This window comes from Nicotiana tomentosiformis, chromosome 6, assembly GCF_000390325.3.
Source record: "Nicotiana tomentosiformis chromosome 6, ASM39032v3, whole genome shotgun sequence".
NCBI lineage: Eukaryota > Viridiplantae > Streptophyta > Magnoliopsida > Solanales > Solanaceae > Nicotiana > Nicotiana tomentosiformis.
In genome coordinates, this window is record NC_090817.1 from 15,415,477 (window position 1) to 15,427,537 (window position 12,061).

Here is a 12,061-nt window from a genome sequence, read left to right on the forward strand (position 1 = left end):
CAAACACCCCTTCCCAACCATACACTGAGCCTTCAAATAAGAAATTACCTTTCGAGGAACATAATCTAGAGAACCTCTCCATTCGACCTTCGGCAACCCCGGCATCGCCAACGTCACAGTTTTTGCGTGATAGTCCAGAATAGCAATAAGAGATCAACTCTAATCTCTAGTCCCCCAATAGTTACCACACACAACCGATACACACGGTCCACAGTAATAGTATCACCTACTAGCGTAGATACACAAACAGGTGAAACTAAGAACTCACGGGGCATATACAGATAATTAGAAAAATACGATGATACATGCGAATAAGTAGAACCAGGGTCAAATAATATAAAATCTTCCATGTGGCACACTGAGAAAATACTTGTGATTACTACATCTGAAGCAATGATATCTAGCTTGGCAGGAAAAGTATAGAATCAGGCCTGACTGCCACCTGATCGGCCTCCGCCTCATGGGCGACCCCTAGCTGACTGAGCCCCACCCCGAGATGGCTAGGCGGGTGGAGAAGTAACTGGTGTTGAAGTCGTAGTCTGACTCCTCTACTGCACTGGACCTCCCGGGCGACCAGCACACTACCTCCACATATGCCCAAACTCCCTGCACTCAAAGAAACTCCCTGGTACTGGTGGTGGTGCAGATTAAGTCGGGCCCCGCAAACCAGAATGACTACTAGAAGCACCCGGTGCAAATGAACCCTGAACTAAATAGGCACAGAACGAACTCTGGGCTGGAAGGGAACTAAGAGATGAGTGACCCTGATGAGGACTATATGAGCCATAGCTAGATGATGCACCACGGTGAACTGGATGACCCGTCCAAGCGTGTCTGTAAGGACGACCACTGCCGCGGTAAGTCTGACCCCTTGAAGGAACATTGCTGAAATCACCCGGTCCACGAGGCCTCTTTGCCTCCTTGTCCCCTCGCTCCTTGATATGGACCATCTCTATCTGCCGAGCAATGTCAACTACCTGATCAAAAGTAGCACCAGATACTCTCTCCTAAGTCATAAGTAACCAGAACAGATATGTGAGGCCATCAATGAACTTCCTAATCCTCTCCCTATCAGTGGGAACCAACAAAACTACATGACGAGCCAACACAGAAAATCTCAACTCATACTGCGTCATAGACATGCCATCCTGATGTAACTGCTCAAACTGTCTGCGTAGCTCGTCTCTACGATACTGCGGCACAAACTTCTCCAAAACGAGAACGAAGAACTCCTGTCATGTAAGTGGTACTGCACCGACTTGCCTGCGTCTCTCATAAGCCTCCAACCATCTTAAGGCAGCTCCAGAAAGCTGAAAAGTAGTGAACGAGACCCCACTGGTATCCAGAATACTCATTGTCCGAAGTATTCGCTGGCACTTATCCAGAAAACCCTGAGCATCCTCTAACTCAGCACTACTAAATGATGGAGGTCGAAGCCTCCCAAATCTTTCAAGTCTCATCTGCTCATCATCAGCCATAACGGGGACTACCGGGGACTGAGCAGCTGCAACTAGTTGGGTTGGTAGTGTTCCCGGTATCTGAATTCCCTGCACTACCTGCTCTAGAGTACGGGCAATAGAGGTATAAGTACTTCTCCCGGCCTGAGAAGTGGAAGGTGCGGCCTGAGCCGAAACTATATCTGGAACCTGCTCCTGAAGTACAAACAGTCAATATCTGTGCCAAACCCTCCCGAAGGCATTGAATCATAATAGGCACAGCTGGTGCTGGCTCAACTATATCTGGAACCTGCTCCTGAGCTGGATCAACTAGTGGTGCTACAAGTGTTGCTCCAACTGTTGTACGAGTGATGCCTCGTCCCCCACCTCTACCATGGTCCCGGCATCTTGCATCCCTAACTGGTGGCACTGGTGACTGACCGTCCAATCCAGTAGTACGTGTTCTCACCAGCTGTGAGAGAATAGAATAGCATAAATTTAGTTTCTAGAATCAACAAATTCGCACTACAGAATACAAGAAAGTGAAATTTTCCTAAGGGTTCGGCAGACTCTCGAAGATAAGTGAAGACATCTCCATACCAATTCGCAAGACTATACCAAACATGCTCATGAATCGTGAGACCTATGTAACCTAGGCTCTGATACCAAGTTCTCACGACCCAAAATCCTAACCTGTCATGATGGTGCCTAACGGGGTACTAGGCAAGCCGACCTCATGCAAATGTTTCCAACACTTTTAACAAGAATGAATTAAAATAGATTTAATAGCAAAAGTTCTCATATACGGGATAGAAAACCCAAAACGTAACGCAGAATTTCCCAACTATCGGGGTGTCACTGAGTACATGAGCATCTATACATCACAATTCTGGAAAAAATGATCTATAATAATTTGCGACCAAATACAATAAACAAGAAGATAGAGAAGGAGAGACAAGGTCTGTGAAACACGACAACTACTTCAGAATTTCCGGAAAATCGACTGTGCGAAGGAATCAACACACGCTGTGTCCCGGATCACCTGGATATGCACACGAAGTGCAGGGTGTAGTATAAGTACAACCAACTTAGTAAGTAACAATACTAAATAAAGAACCGAGGATAGTGACAAGCTTCACAGCTAAGTCCAAATATAATAATTTTTGACATAAAAAGGGTAGGCATGCTTTTAATTTCAACATTTAAAACTCAAACAGTAATTTCATATCAAATTCGATTCAAACAGAAGCTAATATCTTTTAGAAATTTCCAAAACAGTGATATATGATAGCTGAAGTGCAACAATAATGAAATAAAAGCATCATCTCAGAGTAGCAGTCACTCAGTCCTCTCATTCAATCCAACCTCACAATCACTATTTCATCACAGTCACTCATATCTCTCAATCACTCATCATTCGGCACTAGACACTCGCACTCAGTAGGTACATACGCTCAATGGGGTGTGTACAGACTCCGAAGGGGCTCCTTCAGTACAAGCACTATAACAAGACAATCATGGCATATAACAATGAAACATGCTGCGGCGTGCAGCCCGATCCCATAAATATCCTCACAATCAGGCCGTCGGCCTGACTCGGTCATCAACATCTCTAGTCTCTCAGGCCCTCAGAAATCATGATAAGCAGCTCAAATAGCAATGATATGATGCATTAATAATGAACAATAGAGATTGAGCTGCAATATGCAGTAAAATCGTAACTGAGTATGAAACAACAATTTAGCAAATAATTCAACATGTACACGACCTCTGTGGGTCCCAATAGTGTAAACACATGATTTATAGTATAATTTCTATAATACGTGCAAAATGTACGGGTAACAACAAATTATTCAACTAAACAGATCCATGGAATTGACCTCGTCATAATTTCTATGGTGTACGCCCACACGCCCGACACCTAGCATGTGCGTCACCTCAAAACCAATCATAGAACACATAATCTAGTGTTTCATACCCTAGTGACCAAATTTAGAACTGTTACTTACCTCAAACCATATAATTCTTTATTCTACGATGCCTTTGCCTCGTGAATCGACCTCTAAACACTTTGAATATAGCCATAAATAACTCGATTCAGTCAAAATAAATTATAGGAATTAATTCCATATGAAAATACTAATTTTTCAAAAAAATCGAAAATTGCACCCAAAACTTGCCCGTGAGGCCCACGTCTCGGAACACGATAAAAGTTGCAAAATATGAACCCCAATTTAACCACGAGTCCAACCATTCCAAATTTACCAAAATTCGACCTCAACTCGACCTCCAAATCTCAAATTCTTATTTTTAAATCCCACTCGTCACCTCGCGTACACGACCTTCACATATCATCTCAAATCCTAAGGGGTGGTTTCCCTCACACGAAGTTAGACAAGACACTTACCTCAAAACTCGTTAACTTAATCCATTGGTAAGCCTTTTCTGCAATTATCCAACTCCGAATGGCTCGAATCCAGATGAATATTTCATTGAAAATCACTCAGCAAAATCTCCATAATCCGAGCTTTCTTGATTCAGTTATTTATTGATATTAAAACCTTCAACTACTCTTACAACTTCAATCTACATCAACATAATTCAATTGGACCAACATTAGTAAAACATTCCAGATATTTAGGCAATTTAGGCATTTTGTCAAACACCTAGAGTGCATAAATCTCTACATCTCTTAACCATATAATTAGTTCATCCAACTACCACCATTTACCAACAATTTATCCCACCATCATTCTTAAACAAATTTATAACTTCCAATCATCACACATGTGGCCATTCATCCACATCTAACTAACAAAATTTACACAACTAATCACCTTTCAATCTCTACAATGGTTATGTATTTAAATTGGAAATTTATGGCTTCCAATCACCATAACATGAGTTCCAATATTTAATTCATACTCATATTCCCATAATAAATCCGTACATGTAAGTCTAAGGGTGTAGGATTACCTTTTTGGAAGAAATCTTGCAAAACCCTCCTTTGAGTTCTCGAAGCAATTTCTTGAAAATTAAGTATTTTATCTGTAGATTTCATCAAAACTAGTGTAGAAATTATGTAATTACACACAAATATAATGGGGATTGCATACCTTGTAGAAGAGAGAAGTTGGTGGTCTTGAGAGAGTGGAGAAGAGCTCCAAAATCCGTCCAAGTGAAATGGGGAAAATGAACCTCAAATTAGCTTAAAAGGAGCTGGAGTTGGGCGCATCTAATCTAGCGAAGTGTGCCTCACTTCGCTGTCCACTGCATGCAAGGGAGGACTGGATCCGCGTCTAGTCTAGCGAAGCGAGCTTTGCTTCGTTGACCACCAAAATAACTGGGTGGCCTAACTTAGTAATTTGATCATAACATTTAGTAGGAAAGTCCAAATGACAAACGGCTTAATGCGTTGGAAACTAGACTCAATGATCTTTCATTTGATAGGTTGTGCATCACATAAATCCTTATATATATATGTATATACTATCGTCCTAAGTTAGGTCTTGTGTCGAAACATAACAAATCGATCCGGAATAACCTCAAAATTTGCATGCAAGTCGTAAATGACATAACTAAGTTATTCAAATTTTAGGAATCGAAGTGCAATCCCGATACATCAAGGCCAACTCCCGGTCAATACTTTTTTTTAAGCTTCTTAAAAATGGATTGTTCTTCCAATTTAATTTCGAACCTTCCAAAACCAAACTCGACCACATACGCAAGTCATAATACATATTTCGAAGTTACTCGAAACATTAAGTCGCTGAACGGAACGTTAATTCTCAAAACGACAAGTCGGGTCGTTACAGGAAAATAACTTTAAAATTCTTTCATTTACCTCTACTATATTCTCAGCAACTTAACATATCACATAGAATGCACGACTCACACAAGAAGTCTATGTTGTTCCATTTTTTATATATTGACGATTAATTAATTATAATAAAAATATAATGAAGTGATTTAAGGAACCACAATAACTATCGTAGCATGAAATGCATAATGAGAATCATAATCGAAATTAACCTTAAGATCACAATAATTTCACATTTGTTCATTTGTTGCGGCGTGCAACCCGATCGCACAGAAAAATAACTATATCTGTTGCGGCGTGCAACCCGATCTCTCTCAATATTAAATCATATTTGTTGAGGTGTATAACTCGATCCCTCTCAATATTCAATCATATCTATTGTAGCGTGCAACCCGATCACTCTCAATATTAAATCATATCGGTTTGCAGCGTGCAACCCGTTCCCTCTCAATATTACATTATATCTGTTGCGGCATGCAACCCGATCCATCCAATATTAATAAACCAATTTACAACCAACTACGGTATACCACAATATCAAAAGAAATAACGAGGCTACACAAAGAAGTCACAACTAATGAAAAAGGCTACATGATAGCTCATGAAATCAAATAGAAAGGAAATAACAATCCATAAGTCAATGGTGAATTTGACAACAAGGATGGAACATGTGCTAACAATTGCAAGTAAATCACGTATGAACAATTCTAACAACAAAAGATATAATTATGAAATGATATTTACAATCAATTGTATAAAAGGCGCCTAACGGTCCAAACCGCTCAAATACCACATATAGGTCATGTACCCACTCATCACCTCGCGTACACAACCTTCACATAACACGAATGACACAATCATCTCAAATCCTAAGGGGTGGTTTTCCCCACAGAAAGTTAGACAAGACAATTACCTTAACGGAGTTCGGCCGATGTCATGATCCAAAAATCAACCTAGTTGTGATGGTACTTAACCTAACCCGTTAGGTAAGACAATTAACAAATATCTAATTTAATGAGATAAGAAACGATTATACGCCATTTTTATACAAAACTTTTCCAAGGATTGGTAGTACAAATCATGAGATTCTAAGATAAGAATTTACAAAGCGGATATGAAATAAATATATCATCTATTTGGAATGTACATAGACAGATTTTTATAAATCTAAGGCTACAATGAACAAGAGGCATCTACGAATGGAACGCAGGTACATCTTCAAATCCAACTCCCGTCGATCACAGCAACATCAACATCCAATATCTGCACGCAAGGTGCAGAAGTGTAGTATGAGTTTAACCGACCCCATGTACTCAATAAGTAACAAACCTAACATTAGGTTGAAAGTAGTGACGAGCATGTACCAAGGTCAGAGTCCACACCAATAACCAATAACATCTCATAATAATACAATTTAAAGCAGCACTAGTAATAACTTAATAATAAAATGCTCAACTCGTATACAGTTCTGGAAAAATAAACATTTTCTTTTTAAGTATAACAGTAAAACTCAAATCTTTTGCCGAAAGTCACCGAAATATGAGTAAGTCTGAGATTTATGATTTTTCTCAATACTTTCAATAGGCAAATGTTTCATTTTCAAATGGCACGAGGAAATACATCTCTATGACTACATGTCAATATGTCTGAGAATTCATGAATGACAATATACCGTATATCATGAGGAAAAATGCATCTCTATGCTTTTATGTCAAGTGTGCATGTCGAATGCGATGGAACTCAGTGATAAAACCATATGCATACTCTCATATTATAAATTCACTCAATCCTCCCGGTCACTCAGTCCTCACAGTCACTCAATTCTCACAGTAAGTCAGTCCTCACGGTTAATCAGCCCTCCCAATCACTCGGCAATCAGCAATCGACACTCACACTCAGTATGTACCTGCACTCACTGGGTGTGTACATACTCCGGAGAGGCTCCTTCATCCCAGGCGCTATTATAAGCCAATCATGGCATAAATCAATAAAATATGTTGTGGCGCGCAACCCGATCCCATAAATATCCTCACCATTAGGCCCTCTGCTTCACTCAGTCATCAGTCTCTCTAGTCTCTCGGGCTCACAATGTCATAAAATTTAGCACAAAAATGATGATGTGATGTATCAATAAATAACAACAGAGACTGAGATATTATATGCAATGAATGAATATGAATGAGTATGAAATTATAGTTTAAACATATAATTCGACATTAGAAATGACCTCAGTTGGTCCCAATAATACCAACATTTGCTTAAACATGATTTCTAACATGAGTCACAACTCAGTTTTTCTAACATATACAAACACATGGAAAACTACAAGTTAATTGACTTTACAGCTCTACGAAATCAACTGAGTATCAATTTCTACGGTGGACGCGCATACGCCCGTCACCTAGCACGTGCGTCACCTCCAAACAATTCCCATAACACGTATAATAAGGGTTCATACCCTCATCTCCAAGATTAGAGATGTTATTTAAGTCGAATCCAATGCCGAGCAAGGTAAACAATACTTTGGAAATTCCATTTCGCGCGTATCAACCTCCATACGCCTTCATGTCTCCTCAATCCAATCCAAATGATCTGTATCTATTAAAAAAACGTGCAAATAAATAACAATTCACTCCAATGCTTAAAAATTAACAATTTATAAAAATTTCCAACTCTGTTTGAAAATTCGGTAGTGGGGCTCACATTTCGAAATCCGACGAAACTCAAATCTGACTCTGAATCGGTATTCAAATCCCAAAAATTCTTTTTATGAAATTTCTACAATTTCCCCCAAATTTCCATCTTAAATATTGATTAAATGATGAAAACAATGATATATTCATGTATATTAACCCAATCCGAGTTAGAATCACTTACCCCGATGAATTTCTTGAAAATTCCACAAAACATCGCCACAAATAGAGCTCCCAATGTCCAAATATGAAATAATACTCTAACCCTCGTTTATAAAGGACAAAAATCTGACTCCCCCCCCCCATTATGCTGACCGCACAATTGTTTTTATGGCCGCACATCCCATGTTCTGCGGCCGCAATCCAAATTGTGCGGTCACACTTCAGTAGCCTCTACACTATTAGGCTTCCGTAAATTGACCATAACATTATCTACAAATGTACAAATGATCAATGATATACTTTTCTCGAAACTAGATTGAAAGGGCTACAACTTTTGTTTTTTAATCATCTCCAAATTACTTGTAGATTAAAAGATATAAGTCGGACCATCGAATCTACAGAATCTCCTTTTTCAGGTCGCGAGAGGAATTCTACGGTCTGCACATTTCCTTTGCGTTCCGCACTTTTCCTCAGCGGTCCGCACCCCAAAATGTGCCCCCACACTTCCAAAGTTCCAAAACAACATCAAAGTGCCAAAATTCCCATACTCGCTCAAAACTCACTCTAAAACAAACCCGAGCCACTCGGGACCCCGTTCGAATGTACCAACAAGTCCTAAAACACGATAAGAACTTAGTCGAGCCCTCAAATCACATCAAACAATATCAAAAATACAAATCGCACTCTAATTCAAGCCTAATGAAAACTAAGAATTTCTAACTTCTACATTAAATGTCAAAACCTATCAAATCAAGTCCGATTGACCTGATTAAATTTTGCACGCAAGTCATAAATGACATAACAAAGCTATTCCAATTTCCAGAATTGGATTCCGATCCCGATATCAAAAATTCAACTCCCCGGTCAAACTTCCAAACTTAAATTTCTATTTTAGCCATTTCGAGCCCAATTCAACTACAGACTTCTGAATAATTTTTCTGACACGATACTAAGTCCAAAATTACCTTACGCAGCTATTTGAATCATCAAAACTCTATTCTGGGGTCGTTTACATGTAAGTCAACATCAGGTCAACCTTTTCAACTTAAGCTTTAAACCTTGAATTTCATTCTTCCAAACTAATTCCGAAAGACCTTAAATTAAAACTGACAATTTACACAAGTCATAATACATCGTATTAAGCTATTCATGACTTCAAATAGTTGAAAGGAGGGTAAATTCCCAAAACGACAAGTCGGGTCGTTACATTCTCCCCCACTTAAACATACGTTCATCCTCGAACATGCCTAGAGTTATTTCTAAGCCATCAAATCACTATTCCACCTTACCACACGCATACATGGGGGTGATCCCACGCCACCCTATTCCATATAGGCCTGACAATACAACATAATTGAAGATCATTACTTTAACTTTAGTCTGTATAACTTAGAACCCAAATTTGTAACATCCAGAATTCCTTTCAAGATCTGAATCTCACATCTACACACTGTATAAGTCTGAAAAAACTATATCAAGCCACAACCATAACCCCTGATGTAATCACATAACATACTACACAACTCGTATACTCGCAGCACCATTCCCGATCATAGTAACTACTCAAAACCAACATGGTACTAGTATTAAACCCCATATCAAACAAAACCTTTCAAAGACCTTCGTACATTACTGATAATGAAAGAAACATGCCAAATCTCATAACCACTTATCAGATCAACAAGTCATGGAGGTCTCTCCCCCCAACCAGAACCAAAATCACTTCCTAAGCCGACTTTTCAATATTATACTCCTGAATATACCGTAATCAAACCCAATAGTACCCATTCTAGGTCCAATGACCTTATATTATCAAACACAACTATTCCACATACACGCCACACGAATATAACTCAAGCCACAAACTACACAATCCGTGTACCCAAAAAAGGAAAATGTCTTAAAGAAGGGAACCGTGTTGCAAGTTCAACAAGCACCACCACAACCGTAATGCTATGATCTCATCAGATATATTAGAACAAAGACACATGAATCTAATAATGGTAACCAGCTCTTCTAGAGCTCACATTAACATCAACTGCACGAGCAACTTATGTGCTATAGTATCAATATCTGGACCCGTACGGACAAGTCGCGTGCCAATAATATCAGTATATAGATCTGCACGGACAACTCACGTGCCAATAACATCAGTATATGGATCTGCATGGACAACCTACGGGCCAATAACATCAGTATATGGATCCGCACGGACAACTCATGTGCCAATAACATAATCCGCATGTCATAGTCACAGGCCTCCAGTCCAAGTATATCATACATGAGCAATCAAATAAGTACACATGTATATGATAAATGAAATAAGATTCACATGCTGCTAGACTTGTATAAATAACACGCCATATAGCAGGCATGTGCATAGTGTGCTATCACAATTCAAATCGGCAAGTTAACGGAAAAATAGTAACTACCCAGTTTATTCAGGAAATTAGCCTCTTTGTAACCTCAAGTATAGCCCAAATAGTTCTCAACAAAGGTACGAATACAAGAAATGTTATAACTTTACGTTTAGCAGTCAACTTTAGGCATATCATAGCCTAAGCATTCTTCCACGTATGAATACTTTCCCTGATGCCCGCACATGGGCTCAAACCTCACATATATGTGCACTCATAGCGCATAGTTATCACAAATAATTAATGCAACTAGTGCCTCAACTGAGTTTAAATAAAATACTCACCTCAAACAAGCCGCAACACTGAAACAATATGCTTCTAAGACATCGAATTACTAATCCCATAACTGATCACCATAACTGATCCTAACTCCAGCAATCGAATTACTAACACATCTCTCATGCACGATCATCCCACGTAGAATACTTCCATAATTCTTCCTTGCCACATAGCAATAACTGGAATATCAGTAGTCTATCAACCAGGTGATTTACTCAATACCGATGAACATCCGTAAGTCAAAACACAATGCGCCTTTTGTAATGCGCACCCTTCTCAGGAATTACCGAGCAGTTATAACATTCATCTAAGTATCTGAAACTGACCATTCTGTCCAGAATTCATGACCTTCCCTTCAAGAATGAACTGCCACCTTGTACATGTAAATGTTAATCCTGCACAAACACACCACATCTATCATGCCATTATGTGACAAGCACAAGAATCCCATTATCAATTCTGAGTCACCAGCAAATTACATACCCGATTAGTTAGAAACCTTCCATTTACTCCCATCCATTTGGAAATGACAATACACAACATGTTCCTTTCGTCGGTAGAAAATATCAATCTCAACCCATGATAGAAACCATCAAGATCACTTTGAAATCCATTTACACATAATCAAGCTATCACGCAGGTTACCAAACCCAAGAATATTGCCACCAAAACATCTGTAGAGCCTCATCACATCATAATTACCCAAAAGAAGTGAGCATACCATTACCATACTGGCCTAGCCTACTACCTAGTTGTCCTATTTTCTCCGTGTTTCTTCTGAATTACCCTTAAGTTGACACTTCTCCTTGTCAGAACACTACGATCCTTACCCAAAGCTCACTACAAGAGATCCTAACATAAACTATACCGCCCTAAGGCTCATAAGCCATTGTATTCTTCTTAAGCACCCCTATAAGTACCACAACTGAAATTAAAATTGTTCCCACTCTGAAAGTACCTTATGTGAATTTAAAATTGTTCTTTTACCTTTCTTATACTAGAATGTAGAATCCATAGTCATACAGAATTACCGCAAGTCCCGGCACAGTCAAATTCAAATCTCAGACTCTATCCATACACAAGTCTAAAGAAATCCTCAATTGCTATACATAAATCTCGAACTCATTAGAACTTTCTCGAGATTCACCCAGTTTGCTCAAATCCAAATTGCACCGCCCGAACAGGCCGAATGACACATGCCCCATTAGTACAACAAAACTCAAAGAAGTAACCTTGCGTTAACGCCACCAATCA